This window comes from Ceratotherium simum, chromosome 7 (assembly GCF_057802395.1).
Source record: "Ceratotherium simum simum isolate JZ-2026a chromosome 7, ASM5780239v1, whole genome shotgun sequence".
Lineage (NCBI taxonomy): Eukaryota > Metazoa > Chordata > Mammalia > Perissodactyla > Rhinocerotidae > Ceratotherium > Ceratotherium simum.
This window is the reverse complement of record NC_141906.1, coordinates 26,596,068-26,612,273: the sequence shown is the minus strand read 5'-3', so window position 1 is coordinate 26,612,273 and position 16,206 is coordinate 26,596,068. Positions and strand designations below refer to the sequence as shown.

The 16,206-nt window shown below is 34.8% G+C and overlaps 3 pseudogenes; 1 reads left to right on the top strand and 2 right to left on the bottom strand.

The window, feature by feature from the left end:
* Positions 1 to 699: 699 nt before the first annotated feature.
* Positions 700 to 1,639, bottom strand: LOC101389132 (olfactory receptor 52E1-like; annotated as a pseudogene).
* A 2,874-nt stretch (positions 1,640 to 4,513) lies between these two features.
* LOC101388858 (olfactory receptor 52E2-like) lies at positions 4,514 to 5,454 on the bottom strand (annotated as a pseudogene).
* Positions 5,455 to 13,607: 8,153 nt separating this feature from the next.
* On the top strand, positions 13,608 to 14,600 carry LOC101388591 (olfactory receptor 52J3-like; annotated as a pseudogene).
* Positions 14,601 to 16,206: the final 1,606 nt, after the last annotated feature.

The following is a 16,206-nucleotide window of genomic DNA, read 5'->3' as shown; positions in this document are numbered from 1 at the left end:
TTATTAGTAGTCATATTACCTCTTGTTTCAAAGTGTTTATATGATTCTTAAATCATATGGAATAGTGGGGTGTTTCTTCCCATCTGTATGCTATGTAAGCAGCCAATTTTTCTCACTATAGTATTTCATATCTATTTAAATGTAAAATTTATGGACTTATTTTTGTTCTATAGTTTTTGAATATGTTCATGTATATATTTGTTTATTCGGCTGAGAAATATATTCCAATTTTGAAAATGCTACTTACCCCAATATAATGCTGTTAATATATAATATTATTGTCTCAGTTTTCTCAGCTATACAAAAGAATTAATAAGTAGTAACTTCTTGTTATTCTAGTCGTAAGAATTTAAAGAAGTAATACTTATAAAGTTATGAAAACTGTTCCTGGCTCATAATATGTGTCTATTTTTTGTTATTATTACTATGTTAGTCAAATTTTATCCACCTCTTGTGCTTTTTACATGTAAAATGCTATTTTACTTATCATATAATTGTTGACATTTGTGATTAGTGATTGGAACTACACTTATATTAAATATTGCTTCTTCTGGTTTATTTTTACTAAGATGAATTAAAGACTTTATAAATCTGCACATAGGATACCATTTCCTCCAGACATCGCTGTCGCAATTTCGAGAGTAGAGAATAAGTTCCATTTCCTCCTACTCAAGGCTCTTAATCTCTGAAGATCAAATTTCATAATTTATTTCTGAAAATTCTAATTATCTTTTCTCTTATCTGCTTAGTTCTGACGCCATAAATAACAGGATTGAGAGCAGGTGGGATAACATAAAAGTTGGCAAGAAGAATGTGGATGTATTGAGGAACATTTTTGCCAAACCAGTGGGTCATGAAGGAGAAAAATGCTGGAGTATAGAAGGCCAACATGACACAGACATGGGAGCCAAAAGTGCTGAGTGCCTTCAGTTGGGCATCCCTGGAAAGTAGGCAGAAGATAGCATGGATGATCTGGACATAGGAGATGATAATGGCTATGATGTCAAACCCAGGATAGAAATGGCACCAAAGCCATAGGTGTTGTTGACCTTTATGTTGGCACAGGACAGGCGGGCAATGCCTATATGCTTACAATGAGTTTGGGGGGTGATTTGGTGTCCACAGAAGGGTAACCTTAGGATAAGCAGAACAAAGGGGGTTGCAATGGCTAAAGATCTCAGAAACGTTCTGTAACTGATGCTATAACTGATACCATCTTATTTGTCAGCACTGATGTGTATCAAAGAGGTTTACATATAACTACATAGTAATCATAGGCAATGGCAATGAGAACAGCTGACTCCATGCCAGTGCATAGGTGAATGAAGAATGTCGGGATGAGGCAGCCCTCAAAAACGATTTCTCTCAGGTTGAGCCAGAAGATGCCAAGCATCTTGGGGATGGTGGATGTAGACAGGCCCAGGTCAATAGATGACAGAATGTCCAGGAAGTAGAACATCGGATGATGGAGATTATGTTCAGTCTAAGTCACAAAAGGAGTTGTAATATTTCCCAATAGGGTAGTCAAATATACAACACAAAGTGGAAAACCAATCCACATACGCACACCTTCTAGCCCTGGAATTTTCAGCAGGAGAAAACAGTAGGGATGCAACTGTGTGTCATTAGGAGGGGCCATGCTTCTGTGGCAGTTTTACAGCTGCACATATCATAGACTAGATGTCTCATTCACTGAGAGGCTCAAGCTCTTCTTCTCCAATGTTATTAATTTTCTATAGAATTATACAAAAATATGTTTAAGCTTTTCTAATCACCAAGCTCATCATGACATAACTGCGTGACTTTTTTGAAAACTGACGTACATATTGTTTTTGTTTGATTTCAATCAAGCTAATCAGATTTATTACATTTATTTTCATTCATTTCTATAACATATAAATAAATTTTTTATCAAGGACTAATAGATTAGCAGGCAAATGTCTAGATATTTGTGTACAGAGATGAATCATACATTGTTACTCTTCTTAAGGGAGTTCTATCATAGCTTAGGAATTAAAATAATAATAAAATATATGGTTTCTCTGGGATTTTAACAAGCATATTTTCCTTTCTATCCTGGGCAACAACCACCTCAAAGTCAATTGTTATAGCCCATGAAGGTAGAATTTGTACAAAACCCTTTAAAATTACCAAACCTGGTGGAGAAAGCCACGAAGTCAACCCCTATATGTCTTTCATCAGATATAACATCATTGTTATTAGGGTAGATTCTATTAAATGAAGGAAATCCAGACTCATGGTGAATATAATTGATATAGTTGAGATGGCATCCCCATTAGATTTTACAGTTGTTGAAACAGCAAAAGAAATAAGGATGTAATTGTAAGAAGTTTGGTTCGTAGCAGCAGTAGCAGTAGCAATCAAAGGTTGATTTTAGTTACCGTGTAAGGAACTTATATTTGAATATTTTATGTGGGATATTTCATGAAGAAGTGGTGGAAGATATTTTTAATATTTGTTCAGAAAGATTCAAAACAGTAATAATGAAATAGTGCCAAACTACGTTAAAATAAAGTAACTCTAGTATCTATGCAGCATTAGCATCATTTCTGTTTCATATCATATGACAAAAAAATTGACTTTAAATTTTTGATTGCTTCAACAGCTGTTCACGGCCACTTATCTTCTGCTATTTTCCCCACAGTTGGATCTCTCTCTTCCAATAGCTCTGGCTGCTAGAGTTATTCAAGAAAAGTTACAGAATTTTGTTAAATCTCTTCAGGTGGGACATCTAAAGCTATGTGAAAATCCTTTCTTGCTTCCTTTCGTTAGTTTCATTTCATATTTGCTTCAGTAAATATGTTAAACTTGTACTTTTCTCACTGTGTATCTTATTTATACATTTCTTGTTTAACTTTCAGGACTTTCTCTTGTCTCCCTAGGAAATTAAGATGATTATGCAAGTGATATTTTCATCATTTTCACCCTTCTCTTACTTAGTTGTATGAGTTTTTTTCCTCCAATCTGAAACTAATATTTCCACCTCTACTTTGGATCTCATCTCCTTTCAAGTCTGCATATTTAATTAACATTTATTGTGTTTCATCTGTGCCACTGCATTGATCTTCTTTCTATGTCTCATCTAATCATCACACCACTATACGAGGTAGGTTCTGTTATCACTCATTTTTAAATATCAGAAATTGAGATGAAATAGAACTAAATAAATAAAGCTAGCCAGGCAAACAATACTGGACTTGAACCCAGGCAGTTTAACTCGAAAACCTGGCTCCTTAGCCAATAAGGAATTGAACTACTTGGAAAAATATCAGAAAGTCTAAATTCTATCAAAGTAAGACTACATGTTCAGTTTGGGCATCTATTAGAAAGTCAGGGAAAAGATGCTCAACCATCTCTAGCTCTCCAGAGTAGAAAACTTCATGCTTTCAACATATTTGAATTATAAACTGACTGTTAGTGAATTCAGAGATGTTAGTCTTTGTGTGTTTATCTATGGTTGTGAGTTCCTAAAGCTAAAATCAAGAGGAGGTGAAAAATTTCAGAGCATAAGTTTCAAAAAACAATTTTTTACAGATCCAAAGCATAAAAAATGTCCATAGATCTTAGGTTATACTTGTAAAAAGTGATGAGAAATGAATAACTAGGTAGGAAACTAATGACAATGAACTAAAGAAGTCAGTCAGTCCTTGGTACTGGGGCAATAAATAGGACTATTTCAATATTGTCGCTAAGATTTTTCAGATCTTGTGTCTTGATACTGGGTTCCAACTCACCTAGTAAATGAGGCAGACTTAATGCACATGGTAGCTTGGTAATTTGGTAATATTGACTACTAATTATGAAATGAGAACTTATCACCTTAATTTTAGCAGTCAATAGACTCTAGAATATTGGTTTATTTTATGAAATAAACTCCAATTCTATCAAAATTTCTCTAGAAAATGGAGCGGCCATAACACTAAAATTGAAACCTTAACACTACTTCACATTAGTTTCTTTGTTTTTTGAGAAATGTGCTTAATATCAATTTTTAATATTTATGTATTATTAGTACTACTCCATTATCTGGATAAATAATAATTCTTCAGTTTGATTCCACCAGAGAACAGGTACAACATTCATCACCTATTCTATGAAATAACAGCCACATGCATGGATCAAAGTGTTTCAAATTACTGGAAGTATATACTGTCCAACAATTTAGTTGTCTAAGAATCTTTTTTTTTTTTGGTTATCGTTTACTTATCCTTTTTCTCCTTCCTTTACTGTTCCCTTTCTATTTGTAATTATTCTCCAAAAGAAACATACTTAGGAGGAGATTAATCTGTTCCCCAATGTTTAATAAAAGAAAAAGCTGAAATAACTTGCTGAATTAAAATTTTGGAAATTTAAAGACATATAGTAAATAAAAGACATTTCAGGTGGTAAATGCAATTCAGCTAGTAGGAGTAGAAGCAGTTAATTATTTTCCTTAATATCTCTTCTACTCCCATTTATTCTTAAACCATCACTTTTATTGATATAACTAATATCAGGAAAATTTGACCATTAGTGTCCTAGGAACATGTTCAAGAATTTTCTTCATCCTTGCTTCATGCACAATGGAGTTGAGAAAAGTAAACACAAAAAGGTACACATTTGCAATAAAAATATGGATATGTGTAGGCATATTTTTCCCAAAATGGTGACAGAAAATGGAAAAACCATTCGTGGAATAGAAGGCAAGAATAACACAGATGTGGGATCCACATGTGCCCAAAGCCTTAAAGCTAGCTTCTCCAGATGGCAGGTGGAATACAGAACAAAGAATGAAGACTTGGGATACAGCATTGCGAGTGGCATCATATGAGCCAATGATAGAAGCCATACTGCGGCTATAATTCTTGGTGGTCCCTATGTCCACGTGTGCCAGCTTCACCACAACCACGCACTCACAGTGGGTATTGGCACTCATTCATGCTCTGCAGTAAGGCAGCTGTTTGAGCAGGATGGGATGTGGAGAAAAAAGACCACACCCTGAATCATTATAATAATTCCCATTATATTGATGAGAACATGGGTGAGAATAGTGGTATGGTGCAGTGGATGACAAATGGCCACACAACCGTCAATGGCCATGGCCAAAAAGAATCCTGATTCCGTAGCAGTAAAGCTACGGATGAAGAACATTTGGGCCAGGCAGGCATCAAAGACGACGTTATGGGCTCCACGTCAGAAGAGACAGAGCATTCAGGGCAGCGTAGAAGCGGACAGGGCAAGGTCAGTGACCGAAAGCATGCATAAAAAGACGAACATAGGCTCATGGAGGCTTTGTTCTGCCCTCACCATGGCCAGGATGGTCACATTCCCCACCGCAGCCACCAGGCACATGGAGCAGAAGAGAATTCCAATCCGGACATGCAGGTGCTCTAGTCCTGGGATGCCCACCAACAAGAAGGTGAGAGAGGGATGTGAAGTGTTAAGAGGAGGCATGATGATATTCCTTTGTGTTTAATCAGTACTTCTGAAGATAAAGTTGCTCTGCCAAGATGGTCACAACCAGACACTGAAAAATATGGAGATTTTGTTCAGGAGGGCCATTAATGATATGTTGATAAAACCAGTGTAAATTCATAATCTGGGGTATTTAAATTTACTGGAACCAGATTAATAAAATTAGTAATAACATAACAAATTACTGTGTTTAGAAGTACAGAAAGATTATGTATCTTTTCATATTATGTCAGGGACCCCTAAGTCACCTTCTCCCTTCATTTCCAGTAAAAGATTCCGTCTGTAGTCATACTTGTACTTAATTCAACAAATATTTGCTGAGCTTTTATGGTGCTTCTCCTCTGAGCTCTCACTCAGTATTTCTCTCATGTGAGTGAGTATTCCATAACTGGAAGTGATCAAGCAGAGGCCCTGAGAAAATTTCAGGGAGCTATTTAAAGGAGCCCTACTTGGAGAACAGAAATAAATGCTCTCTGTGTCTCTCTGTCTGGACATGATACTGAAGTCTTTGGCAAAGCTTTTGAAATAGGATTAACTCAATCTATGTCTTCAACCTTTCATTTGTCACTCTGCATATGTGACTAATCTGACAAATAAAATATTCTGAAGTTGCTGTTTCCCTGTTTATTTTCTTCCATCACGTACCTTTAAGTAGGCATATGTTATGTTCTTTTGAATCAATAGATATATATTGTTACGGGTGTAATTCTTAACATTAACCCACTCACTATCTTCTCATCCTCATTTTTTTTTTTTTGATTTAGATCATTTCATTATCCAAATGGATCCTTACTGTGCTCCTTTATTTGTTGATCCAGAAACCCACACTCTAAAACATGCACAGCAGTTTATTTATTGGATTGGTAAATTGACCTAATGATGTCTGAGATATCAGTTACTGACTAAAGCAGATTTCTTTATACTTCTTCCCATAGTTCTAATGGACAGTCAAATATCCATGGCAGAGAATCCCTGGGACAAAGTAGCTGAACATGAGGCAGGGGATGGGAGGGTCAAAGAAGAAAAGGACTCTAAGTCACCACATATGCTTCAGTTGTAGAGAAATCCTTGGTTACTAATTATCTCTTTTTCCCATCTCCCATCAAGGTAGTACTTGGAACTTGGGTAGTACTGCTGTTAGCTCTTAAGGAGAATCTGCTTTCTGTGTCTCAAACAAATATTCATGAATATAATAGATACTTATAAGAACTTACACAGAGTTACCTGTACATATGATTATGTTTTCCAGAATCATGCCAACACATTTATGTTCTCCAGTTATCACAATTTTCCAGGCATTTACATTTACATTTCTGCACTTTATTATAGTAAAGAACCCTTGAACAATGCAAATTGGCTTTTTTATTATTTAGCTTTAAACAAGTGATTATACTTTTACCTTAAGCAAGTAATTTACAAGGCAAACAATTATCCTGCATGGGATATATACGAAAGGTTAATATACGAAAGTCAATCTCATTCCTACATGCCAGTAAGAAATAAGTGTAATTTGAAATTAAAAATACCTTACCATTTACCATAGTACTCAAAAAGGAAATACTTAGGTATAAATCTTAGTATATACATATACATATTTATATGTATATGTATATACTTACTACATATATATAATATATATGTTTGTAACCTAAATGAGGGGCAAACCACAAAACTCTATAGAAAATATCAAGAAACTACATAAAGAGGAAGACTCAATAATGTCAAGATGTCATTTTTCCCAACTTGATGTATAAATGCAATGCAATCTCAATCAATATCCCAGAAAGTTATTTTGTGGATATAGAAAAAATTGATTCTACAGTTTATGTGGAGAGGAAAATGACCCAGAACAATGGAGGAAGTCAGCACAATAATGAAGGAGAAGAACAGAGTTGGAGGACTGACATTACCCTTCTTCAAGACTCACTATAAAGCTACAGTGATGAAGAGTGTGGTATTAGCAAAAGAATATCAAATACATCAATGAAACAGAATAGAGAGGTCATAAATACACCCTCATAAATATAGCTAACTGATCTCTGACAAGGAGCAAAGGCGATAGAATGGAGCAAAGATAGCATTTTTACAAAAGTTTACAAAAGATAGTATTTTTAACAAATGGTTACAAATGTGAAACAACTGGACACCCAAGTGCAAATCTAGACACAGATATTACAATCTTCACAAAAATTAACTCAAAATGGATTGCAGACCTAAATGTAAAATGCAAAACTATAAAACTCTTAGAAGATAATATAAGAGAAAACCTAGGTGACATTGGGTATGCTGATGACTTTTAGATATCACATCAAAGGTATGGTCCATGAAAGACACCATTGATAAATTGGACTTCATTAAAATTAAAAATATCTGCTCAGTGCAAGACACTGTCAAAAGAATAGAAAAAAATACAAGCCACAGATTGGGAGAAAATATTTTCCAAAGTGATAAATTATAAATAACTGTTATCCAAAATATACAAAGAAATCTTAACAGTTATCAGTAAGAAAAGAAACAAATTCATTAAAAAATAGTGAAAGACTAAACAGACTCTTCACCAAAGAAGATATATTGATGGCAAATAAGTACAAGCAAAGATGCTCCATTTCTTATGTCACACACACAGGTTGAAAGAAAAAAAATGGGAAAAAATTATCCTTGCAAATAATAAACAAAAGAGAGCAGGGATATTATACAAATATGAGACAAATTAGACTTTAAATCAAAAATTGTCATAGGAGAGAGTCATTGTATAACAACAAAAGTTCATTTCAGCAAGATACAACAATTATAAACATATATACACCAAACATCAGAGTTCCTACATATATTAAGCAAAAATTGACTGAACTGAAGGAAGAAATAAAGAGCTCTACAATAATCATAGGAGACTTCAATACTCTACTTTCAACTACATATTAAACAACCAGATGGAAGTTCAATAAGAAAATATAGGACTTGAATAATATGATAGACCAATTGGACCTAACAGACATATTCAAAACACTCCATTCAACAATAGCACAATATACATTTTTCTCAAGAGTACATGGAACATTCTCTAGGATAGACCATATTTTATGGCACAAAACTAGTCTTAATATATGTAAAAAGATTGAAATAATACAAAGTATATTTTTCAATCACAATAGAATGAAACTAGAAATCAATAAAGAAGGGAAATTGGAAACTTACAAATATGTGGATATTAAATGACACACTCAAACAACCAATAGGTCAAGGAAGAAATCACAAGAACAATTAGAAAATATTAATAAAAATGAAATGAAAACTCAACATCCCAAACTTATGGGATGCATCAAACCAACGCTAAGAGGTAAATGTATAGCCATAAACCCTGACATTAAAAGAGTAAAACCTAAAATTACACCTTAAGGCACTATCAAAAGAAGAACAGACTAAACCTAAAGCTATCAGAAGGAAGGAAATTATAAAATTTAGAGCAGACAAGGAACAAAATAGAGAATAGAACAACGATAGAGAAAAATCAATGAAACTGAGTTGTAGTTCTTTGAAATGATGAAGAAAATTGATAAACTTAGCTACATTGATAAAGAAAACAAAGGGGACATAATTCAAATAACTAAAGTCAGAAATCAAAGAGGGGACACAATTGATTTTATAGAAATAAAAGCATAAAAAAATGGATAACACAAATTAAATAGAAACATTCCTAGAAATACAAAACTATAAAGACTGAATCATGAGGAATTAGACAGTATAAATTGACCTATAACTAGTAAGAAAATTGAATCAGTAATCAAAAACTTTCCAACAAAGAAAAGCCTTGGACAAAATGGCTTTGGTAGTGAATTCTACCAAATATTCAAAGAAGAATTAACACTAGCCCTCCTCAAACTCTTTCAAAAAAATTGGAGATGAGAGAACAAATCTAAACTCAACCCTTGAGGCCAGAATTATCCTGATATGAAAACCAGAATAGACACTACAAGAAAATAACTACAGACCAATATGCCTTATGAATATTGATGCAAAAATTCTCAGCAAAATACTAGCAAACCAAATTCAACAGCATGTAAAAAGATTATACACCAAGACCTAATGAGCCTTATTCCTGGAATGCAAGGATGGTTCAACCTTTGAAAAGCAATCAATGTAATACACCACATTAACAGAATGAAGGGATAAAAAACTCACACATGGTCATCTCAATAGATGCAGAAAAAACATTTTTACAATTCAACCCCCTTTCATGATAAACACACTCAACAAACTAGAAATCGAAGGAAACTACCTCAGTATAGTAAAGACCATAGCTGGGAAAACTCACAGATAACATCTTGCTCAAGGACAAAAAAAATGAATATTTTTCCTCTAAGATCAGAACAAAGACAAAGACCCCATTTTCACCACTTGTTTTTAACATAGTACTGGAAGTCCTAGCCAGATCAGTTAGACATGAAAAAGAAACAAAAGGAATCAAATTGGAAAGGAAGAAGTAAAAGTGTCTGTTCTTAGATGACATGATCTTATATGTAGAAAACCCTGAAGATTCTGCCAACAAAATAAGTTAGGTATAATAAACAAATTCAGTAAATATGCAAGATGCAAAATCAATACACAAAGATTAGTTGGACTTTTATACACTAACAATGACTGTTCCAAAAAGGAAATTAAGAAAACAATTCAATTTATAGGAAAAAAAAAAAAAAGGATCCAAGCCATGCGGTAGACAGTGATGTTAATTTGGAGATAGGATCAAAAAAAAATAAAATATTTAAGAATAAACCTAACCAATGAAGTTAAAGATTTGTATATTGAAATCTACAAAACTTCGCTGAAAGAAATTAAAGAAGACACCAATAAATGGAAAGGCATGCCATGTTCATAGATTGGAAGACGTGATATTATTAAGGTATCTATACTACTCTTCTCTGAGGAATATAAACAAATGGCCAATAAATACATTAAAAAGATGCGCAACATTCTAATCACTAGAGAATAGAAATCATCACAATGAGAGACCACTTCATGTCCATTACAATGGCTATTATTAAAGAAAAGGAAGGAAAATGAAAAAATAAATGGTGGCTAGGATGTAGAGAATTTGGAACCTTGGTAGACTGCTGATGCGAAAGTAAAGTAGTCCAGCTATTATGGAAATAATATAGCCATTCCTCAAAAATTAAACCTAGAATTACCATATACTTCAGCAATTCCACTTCTGGGTCTATACCCAAAAGAATTGAAAGTAGGGACAAGAATAGATATATGTACATCTATATTCATACCAATATTACTGACAAGAGCCAAAAGATGGAAGCAACCCAAGTGTCCATCCATACACGCATGGATAAACAAAATGTGATATATACATTCTGCAGAATGTTATTCTACCTTACAAAGGAAGGAATGCTGACACAAGCTACAACATGGATGAATCTTGAGAACATTATGCTAATAAAATAAGCCAATCACAAAAGGACAAATATTGTATGATTCCACATATTATAAAGAACTTAGACTAGTCAAATTCATATAAATGGTAAATAGAATGGAGGTTAATAAGGACTGTGGGGAGGGGACAATAGATAGAGTGTATCAGTTTAGGAAGATGAAAAAAATTCTCGAGATAGAGGGTGGTGATGATTGCACAACAATGTCAATATACTTAACGCCACTGAACTGTACTCCTAAAAGTGGTTAAAATGGTAAATTTTGTGCTATACATATATTATATTAATAAATTAAAAAATCTGAGAAGACTAGGAGTTTAACAAATTTAATTTATGTGGTTGGTATGGAGCACTCAGAATGAAGGGATATCATTCGCAGAAACATGGTGTTTGTGTGTGAAACAACGAGGAGATACAAAAAATCCAAGAAGTGTGGTAAAGTAGATGGTGGTCACAGTTTGGAGATAACATTCCACAAATGTTATGGAACAGAAAGTACTTTAAACTTCCTAAGACCTTTGGATGTGTATTTAGAAGCAGCCACAAACAAGGCAAGATGATTTCTTAAGAACAATAAGGATGATTTAATAACTTGGGAAATAAGGAACTTTCTTCTTCTACACAAAGATGGTAAAAATATTTAATAGTCTCTAGTCAAACAAGTTGCTGTCTCAAGAACTTTCTGGAGTACTTTTATTAGTAACTGTCCTTGGATCCATGAGGAAGAGTACCTTGATGTAGCAGTATTTTTTTAGCTTTGCACATGAGTGTGGGAAGGAGAAGCATGTGCATCAGAAATATCTTGTCCTGATTTTGGAGAATAATAATGTCTAAAAAGACCATAATGCAAAATTGCACTCATTCGAATGTACTGAGTACTTCTCGTGTGTATGTTTTGTGTATCTAGATTTGTATATTTTCCTACTAATGTCTATCTCTGCATTTTTGTGTGCTTCCTTTATGTCTGCTTTTCCTCCACTTCCTCCTTCCTGGACCAGAATTTCAGCCCTTTCCCAGGAGACTTTGAGATCATAGTCGTCCTAAATCTCATGGCCAGAGGGGGATTATGATTTGGGTTTATTTTCAGCGCTGTGCCTTAGGTGACCAAGGGCCAGAAGTTTCAAACTCTATTCTCAGGGGTGGGCATAGAAGAGACTGTCTAGTCCCCATTCCTGCTAGAGATAGGTTATATATTGACCAAGGAATCTAAGAGAACTTTAAACAGAATCTCTCTGTTCATAGGTAAGAGGGAAGGCTTGAAATGATTTTCGTAAGAGTGTATCATGCATCCCCCATGACTCTGATCTACAGACTACTGACCAAGAGTGAGGTCTTTGATGACAATTTCTGGTATATTCAGTACTCAGTAGTCAGGAAATGTGGAGACTGTTTTAATATTCAGTAATTCCTATTCTCTCTAATAACTGCAGAATAGTGAATACAATGGACTTTCATGGTGGTAGAATAAATTAAGTTAGGAAAGGACTTTCTTTGAAAGTAGGCTCAAAAAACAGACACCAAGAGAAGCAGCAAGAAACTAAGGGTACTGGAAGAGAGATTTCGGTATCTTCTACTGTCAGAGGAGTTCTGATTAGCCAGGTTGTCAGTATTCTTAAAGATCTTCAAGATATATTTATCACAATTTGGTGGCTATTACTTTCTCCAGATACCCTAAACTTACTGAGGGGCTGAACTTTTTTATCATTCTTTCCTTCATTCTCTTCTTTCTGTCTTCCACCCAACCTCCTATATTTCTTTCCTCTTTCTTTTCTTTCTGCATGCCTTATTGCTTCCTGAAAGTTTTCTTTTCTTTCCTTGTTTTGCCTGATTTTCTGTGTTAAAAATGAATTATCACAGGATGGGATAAGAGCCTCTGGATATTGCTCAGGGTTAGGTTAAAACCTTAATTATTCCTGACCTGGGAGAGCTAGGTCCATGACCAGTCCTTCCCTCAAACTTAATTATTTTAACTTCTCTGACCACTGTCTCTCCTGGATGTTTTCATATGTATATGAAAACAGGGTAAAACCTCAAGTTCTCTTTGTTGCCTAATGTTCCACTATAATCTAAGTAACAAAGGGGTTCACATTCCTCTAATAAGAAATGTTTTGGATCTAAACTTGTTCTCTATTTGTTGAATGCCTGTGCCTGTCTCAGTTTAAGATTTCTTTGATGCTGTTGATCTCCAAGTTTTTATTGAATGCTTCAGTGAGGAATACCTATTGGTTTTGGAGGTAACTTTTTCAATTTGAATTCATGTGAAAATTAGTACTAAATGAAACATACTGAAGGCAATTTGCATATATCATTACATGTCTATTGCTTTTATGTCTGTGTTTCTTTATGTCACTGTGGCTGTGTGTAGTTATCTACGTGTTTATCTGTCTTTGCCTTAATGATTTGTTGTGTTTGTCCTCAACATCCTCAATTTGGGAAGTCCTACATTTTATATTAATCTAGATACTAGTCTTTGCTCGTGAAAGAAAAGTACCCGAATATAGAGTATTTTGGTTCAGAACTGCAAAGGATATTATCTCTCAGCATTGACTATGCTATTAATCCTCATAACTGATCTGTCCCTTGGATTCAATTGTGTCCAGTGTAAGAAAACAGATAAGAAACAATATCACTGTCTTCTCTTGCACTGTAATAAAACAAAAACTAATAATTTGAAACTATTCTTGTGCTTGTTTTTTTCTTTCTAGGAATAGACCATATCTTCTCCTATTCCAACCAAATCTATAATGCCCTATCAAAATATAACCATGTTCCATCCACCCACGTTTCTTCTTTTAGGCATCCCAGGGCTTGAGACTGCCCATGCCTGGATTTCTTTGCCCTTCTGCTGTGTTTATTTAGTGGCTCTTATTGGCAAGATCACAATTTTGATAATCATCTGGACAGAGAGAACCCTCCGGGATCCAATGTTCTTCTCCCTGGCCATCATATCAGCCATAGATCTGGCCCTCTCCACATCATCAGTACCACGTATGTTGGGTATCTTCTGGTTTAATGCTCATGAAATTGGCTTTGGAGCCTGTGTGGCCCAGATATTCCGAATACACATGTTCACAGGAATGGAGTCTGCAGTCCTGCTAGCAATGGCCTTTGATCGATACGTAGCCATCTGTGCACCACTCCACTATACAACCATCCTGACTGTCTCAGTGCTGTCAGGAATTGGAGTGGGCATTGCATTGAGTGCGGTCATGCTGACACTGCCCATGATCTACCTAATCCACTGTCTGCCCTTTTGTGACGCCCACATTATTGCACACACCTACTGTGAGCACATGGGCATTGCCAAGTTGGCTTGTGCCAATGTTTGAATCAATGTCCTCTATGGCCTCTTTGTTGCTTCCTTCCTTGTCCTTGTCCTGGTACTGTTTGGAATCTCCTATGGCTACGTCCTTCACGTGGTATTCCACCTCAAATCCCAAGATGATCATCACAAGACATTGAGCACTTGTGGCTCCCATGCTGCAGTCATGTTTGTTTTCTATACACCCTCTCTCTTCTCCTTCATCACTCACCGATTTGGCCAAAAAATACCCCCTTGTGTCCACATTCTTGTTGCCAACATTTATGTTGTTCTTCCACCTGCCCTCAACTTTCCACCTTACCCTCTATGGGGTAAGGACCAAGCAAATCAGAGATTGTGTGATCCAAGTGTTTACTGATATGTAGGGAACACTATACTCATTGATTTTTAAGGATGAAGATCTGTATGTAATGACGATATTGACTCCACCTTCATATTAATACTTGGCAAGCAATTGTCAGTTTATTCATCCACATAAAAAATAGTAACTGAAGCCTCAAAATAACATTACATGGTCAGATAATCCAAGCTTTAGGAAATACTTCCCATTTTTAGTTTGCTGTTAGTTTCTCTTTAGTTTTGCTGTTGGGCTGCAGTGTCCGACTCTGGTAGTTCATTATATTTGAGGAAAAGAGAGATCAGGAGTTCTGCAGATGGGTCCCTGTAATTTAATGTCTGGGAGCTCCTCTGATTAAACTTGGTGTGCCTATAATATAATAGAAGTCTATGTGAAATTTCTACTGAAAGGTCTAAGCCTATGCCAATTCTCTATTGTAAATGTTCAGATAAATTTTGGAGTATATAACAGTCCTGTAATATTCTTTTCAAGGATCATTTCCTCATTTTCCTTCTTCAGAAATCTCAAGGAAACTTGGCCATCATTTGCCTCTATTTTACCTCTTGAAGATAATCTTAAGGAAATATCTCAAATAGATTGCAAAATGATCAACTCTTTCCCCTTCCCCCCCAAAATGATGATGATTTAAGAACTGAATGTTTATCCACACCCAGGTAAATGTAGAATTAAATGAGAGTATAATTTTTATTCCAAAGAAAGGAAAAGAAATTCAAATCTGGAATCACCAGCCGGAGTTATTTTAACTTTTTGCAGTCATTTGTACGGCCTCCACATGGGCCTTTTTCTTCACTCCTGGAGTCCATCAACACTCATTCAGGTGTGAACATAATGGGTTTCTAATAGAAGTGAATGCCATATCGTGATAGATATAGGACCTGGAAAATAATTTTTTGGGGTCAGCCTTGATTAGTGTTTTGCTAGAATTTTTGGCACAGTTTAGGATAAACATAATTCCTTTGTTTCCTAATGAAGATGGGTGAACAGGAACCAGTTTCTTTTTCTTTTTTGTGATGTTACAGTTTTGGTAATAATGTAAGTATGTGACATTGGATATCTTAAACTAATTGCCATGGAGCTGTCTCAATGTTCAGCTTGGTCTCCTACTTTATAGAATAATAATAAATTTTCAAGTTCCAGGTGGATGGAAACCACAAATATAATGTGATTTGCATCACTGTACAATGCACGTAGTTTATCAATTAATTAAAATAAAAAATAAGAATCAGTTATCTAATAATACTGTACTATACATAAATGTGGGGGGTCTTTGGTCATTTTATTAGAGATATTAAAGCTTTAATTGCTCCCAGGCCTTTCCAAATACCTTGACAAAGACGTTTAATGTATTTTTCAATGTTTTTAGAAAACTACATAATGAATATTCAGTTCTTTGTCATGTGAATTGCACTTTAAGTAAAATGAATTTATAATAATTTAAGAAAAATGATTCCATACTAATGTGTGAAGGTAAAGTAGATATAACAAGGAGGATTCTTTACATTATTAAGTGATATATTTCAATGTTTAAGTTTATCTTAACAGTTCAATAAAATAGAATTCTGCCAAAATATTCTCATGAATTAGAAGCATTTACACCTCCTTCCTGGTAGTGT